Here is a 15121-nt window from a genome sequence, read left to right as displayed (position 1 = left end):
ATATCTACTAACACCACTTATATTCAACATAGTATTCAAAACATTAGCAAGAACAATTAGGCAAGCAAAAGATATAAAAGGTGTATCTACAGCAAAGGAAGAACTCCAAGTATCATTATTTGCAGATGGCACAATCCTATTACACTGCCATAAAGAAGTATTAACTTGAGTCATCTGCAAAATAATGGATGCAACCGTAATGTTAAATGAAATAAACCAAACACACAATCTTAAATATTACATGGTTTCTCTTACAGGAGAAACCCAAAATATAAATAAAGACCAAAATAAAAGATAGATAATAGGAAGTACGGAGAAAGATATTTTTCTAATAGGAAGAGAATCAAGAGATGGAGAGGGATGGGAAAAGAAGGAAAGAAGATAATAAAAGAATTGAGATGTGTGACATTATGTAGCAACTCCCCATAAGGAATGTAATCAATATGTACTGCAAATATATACTAAAAAAAATTCACAAGAAAGTTAAAAGATGAATAGAAGATAGCCAAGCTCAAGCAACTCTAAGGAAAAATACAAATAAGAAAATGAAAGAAAGTAAAAAATCTTCTAAGGACAAAAGCACCTAGATTAAAAAGCAGGTACTTCGTTTTTGCACAAAAAGTGTGCAAAAAATTGTCAAAATAACTCACAAGCAAGATTTATATTTTTGCCAATAACATATAAGAGGGAAAAGAATTGAAAATGGAATTCTAATAACTATACACATTATGAAAAAAACAATTATTCGGGTAAATAAAATGAAAAAAAGCAGGACGCTGTATATGCAATAGAATGCTTTAGATGTTCATAAAGAAATAAACCCTTATGCTCAAATATAACTTTAACCTTATAAAATTTTATAGGAAAAATATAACCACAAAATTCTATTTTAGACCTACTTAAGAGGTTTATATTAATCTAAATATACTTAGAAAAAATAATTTACAGAGTTTTCTATACATATATTCACGAATATATAAAACTCACAATTTCATAAAAGCCACTGATCAAGTGGGATGATAATGGTAAAATACCACGCTAGAAATTCTAGGAACTCCACTTACAGATTCATAAATTAATTAGGCAGATAAACAAACATTCATAATTTCATAAAGAAAGCTGTGATGTTAACAAACTGGAGTAAACACTAAATGTCACTAAGAATTTTGGGATTTCCATATAAGCAGGATCTGCTGTAGGCCTATTTCCCAGCAAAGATAAAAATTAAAGAATGAAAAGACCTTATGTCCACAGAATTATCTAATGACATAAAAATCAAGTGAAACATCAGTATGAGATTTCTAAAATTCTAAATTTGGAAGAGGAATATTTACATTTTTAAGTTTTCAATTACTGTATCACCACCCAAAGAGACAAATAAATATATCCCAGTCAGTGGTGGCACCCAAAACCTTACTCTAGAGTGTGGACAAAATGGTTAACAGTTGAAATAGTGGGTAATCCCCAAAACATTTCAAAACAGTATACATATTTCAAAGTCATTTTTAACAAGAGCAAGATCTATACACTTGGTTGAGTGAATAGTTTTGTTTTAATGGTGAACATTCCAATGAAAGAGGGGAGTGACTAGTAATTCAAATTTTTCATTTCTAAAAGTTTTTGTAAATAGAGAGGGGTGGAGAGGTGGAAGGGAAAGAAGGGGAATGGGGAAAAAAGAAGAACCTAGATATATCACGTACAGGTACAAATTCTGAAAGATGAATGTGATCATAATGTATACCATAAAGTACCAATAAATTTAATAGAGTAATACAAAATTTGTAACTATGTACTGTTGATACTGAGGTCTAATGTGGATTACTAAATTTCCTGAATATTGGATACAGCTACTAATAAAAAAATCTCTTAAAAAAACAAATTTTTAATTTCTAGAGTTAAGTTTACAAACCAATATCTAGGCTAAATAAAAGAAGATTGATCTCTTTCTTTACTGATCAGGCTGGGCTCCATCTCAAGACTGCTGAGTCCTGGTACTGTTTCAATTTTCATGTCAGTTAATGGTACAGCACAATAAAAAAAGATCTTTGGATCTTCTGGTGGAGTTGCCAGTATACAGTGATGGTGCTTGTAGGTTCAGAACACTGTCTCTTATTCTTTCACATTTTAATTGTGACAAACAGTTGATATTTCTACATTTAGGTGCATACATGGTTTGAAATTTATGGTAATGTAAATTATTTTCATTGAAATAATAAAATATTCATATTGTGCCTGTTGGAGGGCAAAGTGCTCCATCTCCTCAAGGCTACTTAACCAGATTGGAATTTCAAATCATCAAAGCTTGGGTTGCAGTTCATTTAATGGCCCCCAAAGGGGCACTCACATCTCTCCTCAAAGATTTATGCCCTTGGCTTTTTGTCCCTTCTAACATTCATCCAGCTGGATAGATTCCTTGTAATTCCACAGCATATGGAGATTGTCCTCCCAACTTTCTGACCCCTCAAGTCCTTGACCTTTTCTCTCCCAAAGGTCTTGTCTTCTACTCAATGCCAGCCATTCATTCCCTTTATCATGCCCTAGTTAGGGTGATTTTTACCAATAACTTTGCCTCTTCTATAAACCTAACTTGCAAGCAATTCACTAACCTCTAACTTTCCAGGGCACAACCTCTAGTGCTCAGGCTCCCAACAATTGTTCATCTTGTTCTTCGCCCACTCAAGTCTTCATTTTGGTCCTTAATTGGATTAAAATCCATTCCCCATCATAATTAACTCTCTGAAGAAATTCGCAACTAAATTGGCCTGCTGTTGCTCCCACCATAATTAAATTCTACTCCCTACCTGCACCCATAGCTGAGTTTAGTGGAAGGAAATTACAATGCCACACTACCCACTCTTTCTTTAAATCCACAGCTGTTCTTTATGTTTTCTACTTTTCCTCTCTGAAATACAGCTGTGATGACCTGGGAATGGTAAGAACTACCCCTTTCTAAGGATAGCAAAGAAGGTGGAGAAAGGAGAAGGAAACAGGATTACCTAAAACATATAGAGCTGACACACCTAACCCTAATCCTCTGGATAGGAATCTCTGGTTAAACCATGATAAGTGGATTTTAAAGAGTGGTATTTAAAGAGAGAAAATAAATCCTTGGTTAAACCATTTGTAGTAATCAACATTCCCATTGCTGGAACAAAATATCTGACACCTACAACTTAAGGAAGAAAAATTTATTTTGGCTCAGAGTTTCAAAGATTTCAGTCCATGGTCAGATAGCACAAAGGGAAAAATTATCAAGGAGGAAGGACACTTTGGAGGAAACCTGCATAAATTATGGCATTCAAGCATAGAAAAAGGTAATATATTGCCCAAGAGGCAAGGGCCAGATATAGTTTCCTAGGTAATGCCCTCATGACCCACCCAGACACACCCCTAAATGTGTTTTCTAATATACTAGGCATCTATCAAACCAGTTAGGTTGATAAACAAGATTAAGCTCATTCCACTACATGCAGCTTTTAAAGAGAATAATGAATGAATGATTCAAAATCCAAATGGCAGAATGGAAACTTGAACTTATCCTGTGACTTCCACATGACAAGTCTTTCATGCTACTTTCCTTACCTCCTGAGGGTGACCTAGGGCAATTAGCCCCAGTGTCTTCCCAGCATCTGCTTTGGTGGCAGAGGTCTTCTAGGCCACAATGACTGGAACCACAACTTGGCCAAAAGCTGCAATGACCAATCAGTATATTAGGCTATTCCAAACACAGCTGCCAATTCTCTGAGGAGTGGCCAGAGTATCATGTCTGATAGGGTAAAGATTAGGGAGATACAGGGGCTCATTGCTGATATCCCCCAAGTCTCCAAACACCAATGTACCATGACCAACATTGCTGCTCCTCCTTTGAGACTCTTCAAAGGCAGCAGCAGCCTCAATTTTAATTTTGACAGTTTCCTGGAAGTACAGAAGCTATCAAACAAGCAGCTGCTTCTCCCACAGTGTGGGAAAGCAGTCAACATGACAACTTAGGCTCTTCTTATACCTACTCCAGGAGATATTTGCCATGGCTACAGCAGACTTAAAAACATGGACCCATCCCAGATGACTCCGCCCTGAAGCTGCTGAGACACCCATTACCCATCTGTCGCTACTTCAAAAGTCCCCAAGTATATATATATAAACGGGGGTGGGAGGGAGATTGCTCCTCTTCTAAATAAGCAGCATTTCTTCCAGCTCTACAGGCCCAGTCCAAGAGGTCTGACTCTGGTGCCCTATCCTGCTGTGCTACAAGTCCCAATAAAGCCTTGCTCAAATGGTTCTATTGCCTACTTCTGACTCCTGTCTTGGGTACAGTGGGCTGAGAGAGTTGCACTGAAAAAGCTAATTAACACTAGAGGTTATTAGCCCTGAAAGAGTGGCGGCACAGTGAAGAACCAAGACCAGTCCTGACCTGTGGAGAGTCCCAGAGATGAAGCAGAAGATGCTGCAAGAGCTCCAGATAACTGGAATATATAAAGACCATAAAATACATGATGATCATCCATTATCTAAGAAAATTTTGATTCTGTTTTTAAAAAGGATAATCTTTTAATTATGTGACTGCATTTTTTTCTTACAGACACAAAAATACACATACACATATACTTTTTTTAAAGTCATTTGAAAAGAAGTTTCAAACATTATAACTCTTTATCCTAAATGCTATAAAAGATATCTGCTAAGAATAAGGATATTTTCCTATGTAAATTAAAAAATTATCATGCTAAGACTATTAATAGTAGTTCAAATTACTGATCTACTAAATTTTTTCCAATTTAAAATTCTTGAAAATGCTAGTTCCTCTCAAATACTTTTGTTTAAAGTATTGTTCTTTGCAGATCCAAAAAGAGCTAATTTTTACCTACAGCACTTTTATTGGTTATCTTTCAATTGGCAGTTAAGTTGAATTCCTTAAACATAGGTTTCTATGTTTATAAATAGTCACTTATTTTACATCTGTTTTTTAAAGACAGGGTATTGCTGTGTAGTCCAGTCTGGCCTTGAACTCACTATGTAATGCAGGCTCGCCACTAACTCAGGGCATATTTTCTTGCTCAGCCTCTCAACTGCTGGAATTACGGGCATGTGCCAGATGCCTGGCTGCATTATTGTATCTAAATACTACAGAATACAAGAAGCTTTTTGAGCCATATTATTTTATAGAAAGAGAAAGAAGAGAAGGAAGATACATAGGGTTATTTTTTACTTTGAAAAAGGTCCCTAGCCACACACACACACACACAAATTTACAGTAAATACAGTAAAAAATTTTCCTAATACTGTTATAGAGTTCCTAATCACAAATTCAAATAATGAACTGCTAACCAAGTGCTTAAATAAATAGAAATCTTGTGATTTTTAACAAAAAAAACTGTGTACTTCTCCAATGTGAAGCTAAAAATCAGCCAGAAGCAAGATAAAATATGAGAAAATTATTAGTGTCTGTATGCTTCCAAAGCACTCAGTGTAAGCTACCCACTATTATTACCAATTTACAGTCTGGGTTTTACTACATTTATAAAAGATTGAAAATAATGTTGTTCACACAAATTCTATTCTTCCCCCATGAATGTGTGGTTTTCACAGGCTCAAAAACCATCGCTATTTTGAAATACCTCTAAAAATTAGATTATAATGAAGGGAAACAACTTCACAACTATATAAGTAATTTTAAATTCCACAAGGAATGTAATAATTACAGATTTATTTCTTCACTCAATCAATAAAGTACCACACAGGCCTACTGAAAAGCAGTCAATATACCATACAGTTCAGACTTCTGCTTCATACAATTTAATTTTCCTTTCCTTCTTACAACATTGTAATTATGTGCTTTGAGTTTACTATAACTAATACTAGTGATTCTCTCCACATGCTTGCAAACTAAAGGCAGAGACAAAAAAAACCTTCATTGCTAATATGGAAAAAAGATCTTTATATATTCTGCATGGGATCAAACAATGTCCTTGTATGGATTTAATTACATTCTAATACTTCATAAACATCTCTTAACAGAAAACTCACAATAAAATGTCTGTTGTGAATAGTACAGAAGCTCCCAATTGTGTGATGCCACCAACTTTTACAATCAAGTTCCTGGTTCCCAAATCTAGCCACCTTAGAAATCAAATGGACCAGCAACAAAACTGGTTCTTTTTTTAAAGTGCCATGGCACTGTTCACAGAGTTTTGAGCTTCTTTGTTTTCCTTTATTAGTGCTGTGCTTATTATTTAGTTCTCAACCAAATATTACCAAATTACTTGCAGTTATTCAAATTTGGTAATTATTTTAAATGGATTTTGGTTTGGTTTTCAAAAGGTCTGGATAAGGGAGAACATGTACATATACCACAGATACAATAATCCTCTGCTACCAAAAATCTCCAAGTGTCCAAAACATAAAAATTTCCAAGGCTGTGGAAGTAAAGAGCTTTTGTGTAAGCAGAAAACATCAGCCACAAGAAACAACCCAATTTTCTTTGTAAGAGCATAAAATCTTATAAAGTTATCCTACTGCTGGCTGCCCATTTCCCATGATTCCAGTAAGTTCATCTTCTTAGTCTGCTGCTGATCACTTGCATTAGTAATTTTATATAATAACAATTTTTTTCTTATTTGTAAGCAAAAAAAGGCAAAAATGATCGAAATGTTCAGACTTTATCCAAGATTTTCCAATTTTATCCAAGATAAAAAGGTATCACTATGTTCAAGAAGGGAACTTCTGGGTTCCTTGGAAAGGTGATGTTTCTGTTTCTTGTACTCAACACACATTGAAAAAAATCAAAGCTAAGTATTGCTCAATTTAATAAGGAGATGAACTATTATTTCCAAATGACAGCTGCTTAAAATGTGATTATTTTTAGTCATACATCTAGGCAAAGGGGGAGAAGACCTCAAAATTTTTTTCCTTTCAACAGTTTTTATGAGTATTATCTAATTACATTTTTTTTCAACCTCCTGGCACTGTCACACAAGCTTTTTGCATCTTGTTTTAAATAACATGTTTCTTAACTTCCGAAAGATGGTGAAGTGGTGAACAGCAGAGAAATATCCTCTCCAAGATTTGGAGTCCAAAGGCTGGAATATAGCAACATGAGAAAGAGAAGAAAAGAGGGTCACCAGGACCCAGCAAAGATATGGAATGAGAACTGAAATCCACTGGCAAGTACAGAAGAAGGAGGTGGCAAGCAGTACTTTTTCCTTGAGCCCTGACTCACTGTGTGGGAAGGGTGGCTCAAACCTTCAGGTGCATGATAATCACTGGAAACCCAAGAGGTGTCCACAAAGAAACACACCAGTGGGGCCAGGGTTTTTAGCTTAGTGGTTCTGGCACCTGCCTCTCAAGCACAAGGACCCAAGTTTGATCCCTAGTACCAAAGAAAAAAGGAAAAGAAAAGAAACACACCAGTAGAACAATCAGTGGACACAGTGGATTGCAGGGGCTTGAGTTCTTCAAGTTCAGACATCCCCCATTAGAGGGTGATTGGCCAGTCGCAACACTGGAAAGGGGCTAACTGAGCTCAGAACACAGAAAAGCTGGGGTTGGTTCCACCTAGAAGCTCCCAGTGATGGGGAGAAGGGGGACTGAGGACTAGTCAACAAGAGGTCAAGGAGCCAAGTTCAAGCTGGCACAAGGCACACCGAATGTTGTAGGCTGAACAAGCTGGGCTCCAGCCTCACAGCCATAAATCAGTTTGAGTTTCATTAGAACTAAAGGTGCTTGCTGTGATTATCCAATACCCTGCAATAAATCTATAGCTGGCTTGTTGGGATTAATAAACATGGACCTGGGATCTGTCTAACAGAGACAGCAACAACATGCCTTGAAGTGGACATTTTTTTCTTTTCTTTTTTCTTGATTGTTTGTTCTAATTTTATATAAGTCTGAATACAGTTTCTAGATTTTCTTGTTATTCTGTAATAGTCTTTCTTTGTTCCTTCTCTTTCCCTCCTGTCTTCTTCACCTTTTTCTCAAAGATCATGTAACCTTCCTTTGTCCTTCAGCCTTCTAGTAATCTCTTTCTCTTCTTCTATTGTTTATATTTTTCCACCAACCCCTTTTAAAGTTTCTCCCCTGAAGGTAAAATCACCATATTAATATACACTTGACAATATTCTGGCTTGTTTTAGATTTTATATTACCACAAATATAGTTCATATGGTTAAAGGTGGCAAATTAATAGTTCTCACAGTTTTTCATTTTCTAGGCTATGTTTGATGCTATTATTACTGCTGATTGTACTACTTTAGTCAAAGTGACATAACAGTCTTAATCAGTTGTTCTTCCTGGTATGCCAAGACTGAGACTGCCTAAGGGTAATAAATGATACTATATGCAAGTGTAAAAATACCAGGAAATAGGCCAGACAGGGAGCAAATAATCATCCCCCAAAAATGGAAGCAGCCAGATCTTGCAACAGACTCAAAACCCAAAAGCCAGCTACAATTGAAAGATATCTCTAAGAAGTAGTCATTTTCTAAGGGTTCCCAATAATAGAAATAAAGATACATGCCACTGCAATTTATAAGCATCAACTCAGGAATTAAACTAAAAAAAATTATGAGAAGACACAGAAGCAATATGTAACCCCAAGCTTCTAGCTTGCCAAAGGCAAACCCAGGGGTTATTGAGGTGGAACAATTTGAAAGCCATCCACCTGGATTCTCTGAAATGGTAACAGCAAAAGTAACAAAGCTGATGAATGAAGCTCCAGAAAAAAATCAAATCAGAAATAATTTCTCAGATAATTACAGAAATAGTGACCATAATGGAGTACATGGTTAGCGACTCTAAGCAGATACAGATTTAAAAAAAAAAAAGAGGTGCTTAAGAGAGCAATGGAAACTGTTAATGTCCAACATAGGAAAGAAATGGACCCATGAAACAGATTTAAACAAATATCCAGGAGAATAAAAATTCCACTGAAGGTATATACGGCAGAATGAGCCAATGTGAGAACAGAGTATTAGATATAGAAAATAGGATTGTGGTTAGTGATGATGAAAACAAAGATTTCCTCAGAATAACAAGGGAGGCAGGTACAGTGATGCATACCTGTAACCCCAGCACTTGGGATGCCAAGATTGAAGGATGGCCAAAAGTTGGAGGCCAGCCTGGAATACAATGAGTTCAGGCCCAACCTATACTACACAATAAAACCCTGTTTAAAAAATAAGTAAATACTAAAAAAGGATAGCAAGTAAACACAAAAAATAAACCCAACAGCTAGGAGAAAAAGCAGAAAAATATGTGATTTAATACAGTCAATGCAAAAGCAGGAGATAGAAATTCATGCAATCAGGAATGAAAAAGGTGAAGTCACAATAGATTCAGGAGAAATCCAAGAGGATCATGAATACCTACTTTGAGATCTTGTATTCTAATAAAGTGGAGAACACAGAAGAAATGGACAGATTCCTTGATACATATAAACTTTTAAAGTTGAACAAAGAAGATATAAAAATTCTAAACACTCTAATTACAATCAGTGAAATTGAAAATGTAATTAAAAATTTACCAACAAAGAAAAGCCCAGATCCTGACGGCTTCACTGCTGAATTCTACAAGACATTTAGAGACGCACCAATGCCACTACTCTTTAAACTTTCCAACAAAATTGAAAAAGAAGCAGTACTTCCAAATTCATTCCTGGAAGCAAGTATTACTTTAATTCTAGGGCTGGGGACTTACCTCAGTGGTGCCACTGCCTGCCTCACAAGCTCAAGGACCCAAGTTTGATCCCCGGTACCAAAAAAACAAACAACTTTGATTATAAAAGCCAGGGAAAGACCCAATCAAAAAAGAGAACTACAGGGCTGGGGATTTAGCTCAGTGGTTCCACTGCCTGCCTTGAAAGTGCAAGGACCCAAGTTTGATCCTCAGTACCAAAAATTAAAAAAAAGAGAGAAAGAGAGAGAGACAGAACTACAGGCCAATCTCCCTAATGAATATAGATGCAAAAATCCTCAATAAGATACTGGTGAACAGAATACAGAGGGTCATCAAGAAGATTATACACCCTGACCAAGTCAAATTTATCCCAGGGATGCAGGAATGGTTCAATATATGTAATTCAATAAATGTAATGCACTATATTAACAGAGCCAAGGACAAAAACCATGATCTTCTCAACAGATACAGAAAAGGCATTTGACAAAATTCAACACCCATTCATGATGAAAGCCCTGCAGAAAATTGGAATGGATGGTCTTTATCTCAACTTGATAAAGGCTATCTATGAAAAGCCAACAGCCAACATCATTCTAAATGGTCAAGAACTGAAAATCTTCACACTAAAATAGGGAACGAGATCAGGATGTCCACTATCACCACTCCTATTCAATGTAGTTTTGGAAACCATAGCCATAGCAATTACACAAGAAAAAGAAATAAAAGGAATAAAGATAGGAAAAAAGAAGTTAAACTGTCATTATTTGCTGATGATATGATTTTCTACACAGGAGACCCAAAGAACTCCACTAAAAGACTTCTAGACTTGATTGACAGATTCGGTAGAGTAGCTGCATACAAGGTCAACACTCAAAACTCAATAGCCTGCTTGTACACAAATAACAGACTCACTGAGAGTGAAATCACAGAAATAATACCTTTCACAATACCATTGATAAAAAGGAAACATCTAGGAATCAATCTAACAAGTGAAACAAAAGACTTCTACATTGAGAACTACAACACTCTGAAAAAAGAGATTGAAGAGGATATAAGAAAATGGAAAGACATCCCCTGTTCCTGGGTAGGAAGAACCAATATAGTGAAAATGGCCAACCTTCCAAAAGTGCTATACAGAATCAATGCAATCTCTATTGAAATCCCAACTATATTTCACAGAACTAGAGAAAATAATTCAAAAATTCATTTGGAATCAGAAGAGACCTAGACTAGCAAAAGCCTTTCTAGGCAACAGACACATGGCAAGGGCTATCACAATCCCCAAATTTAAACTATACTACAATGCTGCTGTAATAAAAACAGTATGATGCTAGTAAATAAACAGACCTGAGGATCAATGGAATAGATTAGAAGATGGAGAAACAACTCCTGACATACTCAGCTACATCATCTTTGACAAAGGAGCCAAACACCCTCATTGGAGGAAAGATAGCCTCTTTATAAATGGTGTTAGAAAAACTGGATTTCAACTTGTCAAAGATTGAAAACAGACCCGTATCTTTCACCATACACTAAACTAAAATCAAAGTGGACTAAAGATCTAAATATTAAAACAGAAACACTAAACTTGGTGGAAAATAAGCTAGGTAGAACTCTTGAAAACACTGGAATAGTAAAGACTTCATGAACAAATCCTCAGTAGCACAGGAACTAACACAAAGAATCAACAACTGGGATCTCATCTTTTTTAAAAAGCTTCTGCACTGCAAGAAAAACCACCAACAGAGCTAAGAGATAATTTACAATGTAGGAAAAAGTTCTTATGAGCTGTTTATCAGACAAAGGTCTACTACTATTTAGAATAAAGAACTCCAAAAAATTAGGTCCCCCCAAATATAAAGACCCAATTCAAAAATGAGCATCTGAAATAATAAAGACATTTCTCAAACAAGTAAAAGCAGCAAATAAACATATGAAAAAATGTTCAACATCACCAGTCATTTGAGAGATGCAGATGAAAACAACACTGAGATTCCATCTCACCTGAGTAAGAATAGCTGCTATCAAGAAATCAACTAATTACAAATACTGGCAGAGCTGTGGGGAGACAGGAACCCTTCTTCATTGTTGGTGGGAACGCAGACTGGTTCAACCATTGTGGAAATCAATATGTTGATACCTCAAAGAACTAGGACTAGAAGTCCCATTTAACCCAGCTATTCCTCTGCTGGGTATCTTTCCAAAAGAATTAAAAGAATCAGACCACAGCAATGTATCCATGCATGTTTATAGAAGAACAATCTTAATAGCTAAAATTTAGAAACAGCCCAATTGCCCATCGTCTGGAGACCAGATAAAGAAGATGTGGTTTTTGCATAAAATGGAGTACTGCTCAGCCATAAAGACAAGAAACTAGAGAGATTTATAGCTAAGTGAGTGCACGTTGAGGCCATATTCTTAAGTGAATTTATTAAGTCACACATGTGTAAATACCAAATAGTTTCTCTGGTGTGAAAAACTAGAAGTGTAAATAAGGATGAAAATGTATAATTGATATTGTGTAATAGGAAGAAAAGTCTAAAAGAGTAGAGGAAGAGGGAGAGGTGAGGGAAAGGGAAAAAGGGAAAAGAAAAAATATGTGAAAAGGAAAAACATGGAAAGTATGTCTTTGTAAACAGGGAAGGGTGGAAGGGCTGGAGGGCTGGGCAATGGGGAAAAGTAAGAACCAATATAAGTATATAAAGGTACAAGAACCCAATGATGAATGTAACTGTATGCTATACCTAAAATGTACCAATAAATTTAATAATGATAAAAATATGTTGTAAAGCAGTATTAGAAATGTCTTTAATATAACTATTTAAAATGATGATAGGTTAGGGGGAAAAAAGGAGGGAAGGGGAGACAGACAGACAGATGGACAGACCAAGAGAATGATTAGGCTTTCCCATTGCTAGAACCAAATACCCAATATCCACTACTTAAAGGAGGAAATGGCTGATTTTGCTCCTGGTTTGAGAAGGTCCAATCCATGGTCTGCTGTCTCCAAAGCAGGAATATCGTCACATGGGACAAGGTTATCCCATGATGGCTGGGAAGCAGAACAGCAGAACAGTGGCACAGGAGGGACCAGAGACCAGATAGATGCAAAGATCACACCGCATCTCTCACACACACACACACACACACACACACACACACATACGCGCGCACACACACACAAAAGTATGCTTTACTAATCCTCTAGGTTGCTCGCCCAAGTCAATCTAGTTGATAAAGTTTAACCATCATAGATAGATAGATAGATAGATGAACAGACAGACAGACACAGAGAAAGACAGACATAATGAAACTATAAAGATATACCAAATTGCTAGCAATGGATTTTTTTCTGGCAAGAAGAATGATATTCAGATGACTGGAAAAGGAGTACTCATTTGATTATTATATAAAATTTTTCTATATGCCATTACACTGAGAATCTATAGATATATTATTTATAGAAAACATTTTTACAAGAAAAAATAAAGCAAATGAGGAAGGAAGAATATTACAGTTTCCAAAAAACCAAGAAAGTGGCTCCTTCCTTACCTCAATCATTGTCTGAAAGGGATTCAATCCAATCATTTCAAATAGGAATTTAAGAACATCATTCACAGCTTTAATTTATAATTTTAATTAATACCACCTTGACTTACAACTGTACTTTTAGAGTACATTAGAATGACCTGTGATCTAAGGCAAGGATGAAATAAAAACTTGAAGCTCAAAGAAATTTAAAGATGATCCAAATATGCCCCTCATTTTACACATGAGGAAACTGAGAACAGAGACTTGTCTCTTTTAGTCAGATAACTAATTATACCACCAGTATACTAAAAAAGGAAAGAACTCAATCTCCTCGCTCCAAATCCACGCTTTTACTTTGTAACTGTCATCTCTGCTTCTCAAATAATTTCTAAAGCTTCTCATTTTCCAACCTGTCAATTCCAATTTGATTAAAAAGTATTTCACACTTATGACTTGAATCCAGTTAAGAATGAACAGAATTTACCATCTCAAGGAATTCAGAAGTCTCTTCTTCTCTACTGTTCTCACTTTGAAAAACAAATAAAATAGCTGATATAACTTGTTATGTCCAATGAGACAGTAAGTTCAAAGGAGAATCCAGCTGTCCTGCCTGTCAAGATGGTATCTGTATCTCACCCTCATTTTACAGAACGCTGACTAAAAAGATCACACTGGACAAGTCACTGAACTCTTACAAATTAGATTTTTTTAAATTGTATTTTTAATCGTATTAGTACATATCAGAAATACAGAATAATAATAGGTTTCACATTAGCACATCTGAATGACATGTATATAATATACTGTGATTTTCAATTCTCCATTATCCCCTTCTCTTCCCTTCCCTTGATGCCTTTACTCATCTCTAACATCTCTCTTCCACTTTCACATGTTTTCTTTATCTTATTTTTATATTTCATATATAACAGAGAACATAACATTTGACCTTCTAAATCTGGATTATTTAGCTTAACATAATGATTTTCCATTCCAATGATTTTCTTTCTTTGTGGCTTCATAAAATTATATTGTTCATAAATACCACATTTTCTTTATCTATTCATCAGCTGACAATCCCCTAGGTTATTATAACATAATTTTTGTGAATTCTGCCGCAACAAACATGGATATACAGGTGTCTCTATATCATACTAACTTTAATTCTTTCAGAAATATTCCAGAGAATGATACAGCTAGATTAAATAGTAACTCTATTTTGTGAGGAACCTCCTGACTTCCATCATGGTTGTGCTTGTTTTCATTTCCACTAAGGGTTGCTTTCTCCCTGAATTCTCATGAGAATTTACTGTGTATTCGCATCAGAATTTACTAGCATAACTGTCTGATTGGGATGAGATGGAATCACAATGTAGTTTTGATTCACATTTCCTTCAAAGATAAAAATGTTGAAAATTTTCTCATATACTTGTTGGCCACTTGTACTTCTTTGGAAAAGTGTCTGTTCAATTCATTTACCCCATCTATTGTTTGGTTTATTGGGGATTTTTTTTTTTTAGTTCTTTATATATTTTGGAAATTAATTATCTGTCAGAAAAGTAGCTGGCAAAGAGTTTTTCCTATTGAGTAGTCTCTCCTCATTCTGTTGATCCTTTGCTGGACAGAAGCTTTTTAACTTGATGCAATCCCATTTGTTGGTTCTTGCTATTATTTCCTGTGCTACTGAAGTCCATTCAGGAAATCTTTGCCTGTGCCTGTGACCTTAAGTCTTTCCCCATGTTCTCCTCTAGCAGTTTCAAAGTTTGAAGTCTTTGATCTTTGATCCATTTTGAATTTATTTTGCACAAGGTGACAATAGGATCTAGTTTCACTCTGTGTGTATGTGTGTATTTTCCAGTTTTTCCAGCATCTCTTGATAAAGAGCCTCTCTTTTCTCCAATGCATGGTTTTTGGTCTGTTTGTC

At 35.7% G+C, this 15121-nt stretch overlaps 1 protein-coding gene across 1 annotated transcript in view; it reads right to left on the bottom strand.

Annotated features, from left to right (window-relative positions):
- The window catches only part of Tasp1 (taspase 1), a 226943-nt gene that overhangs the window by 72515 nt on the left and 139307 nt on the right, over positions 1-15121 (bottom strand). The window lies entirely within an intron of this gene.

The sequence above is a fragment of the Fukomys damarensis genome, unplaced genomic scaffold (assembly GCF_012274545.1).
Source record: "Fukomys damarensis isolate Sample0158 unplaced genomic scaffold, DMR_v1.0_HiC HiC_scaffold_7, whole genome shotgun sequence".
NCBI classification, from domain to species: domain Eukaryota; kingdom Metazoa; phylum Chordata; class Mammalia; order Rodentia; family Bathyergidae; genus Fukomys; species Fukomys damarensis.
Note: the sequence above shows the minus strand (reverse complement) of the source record. Positions and strands in the feature narration are given on the sequence as shown.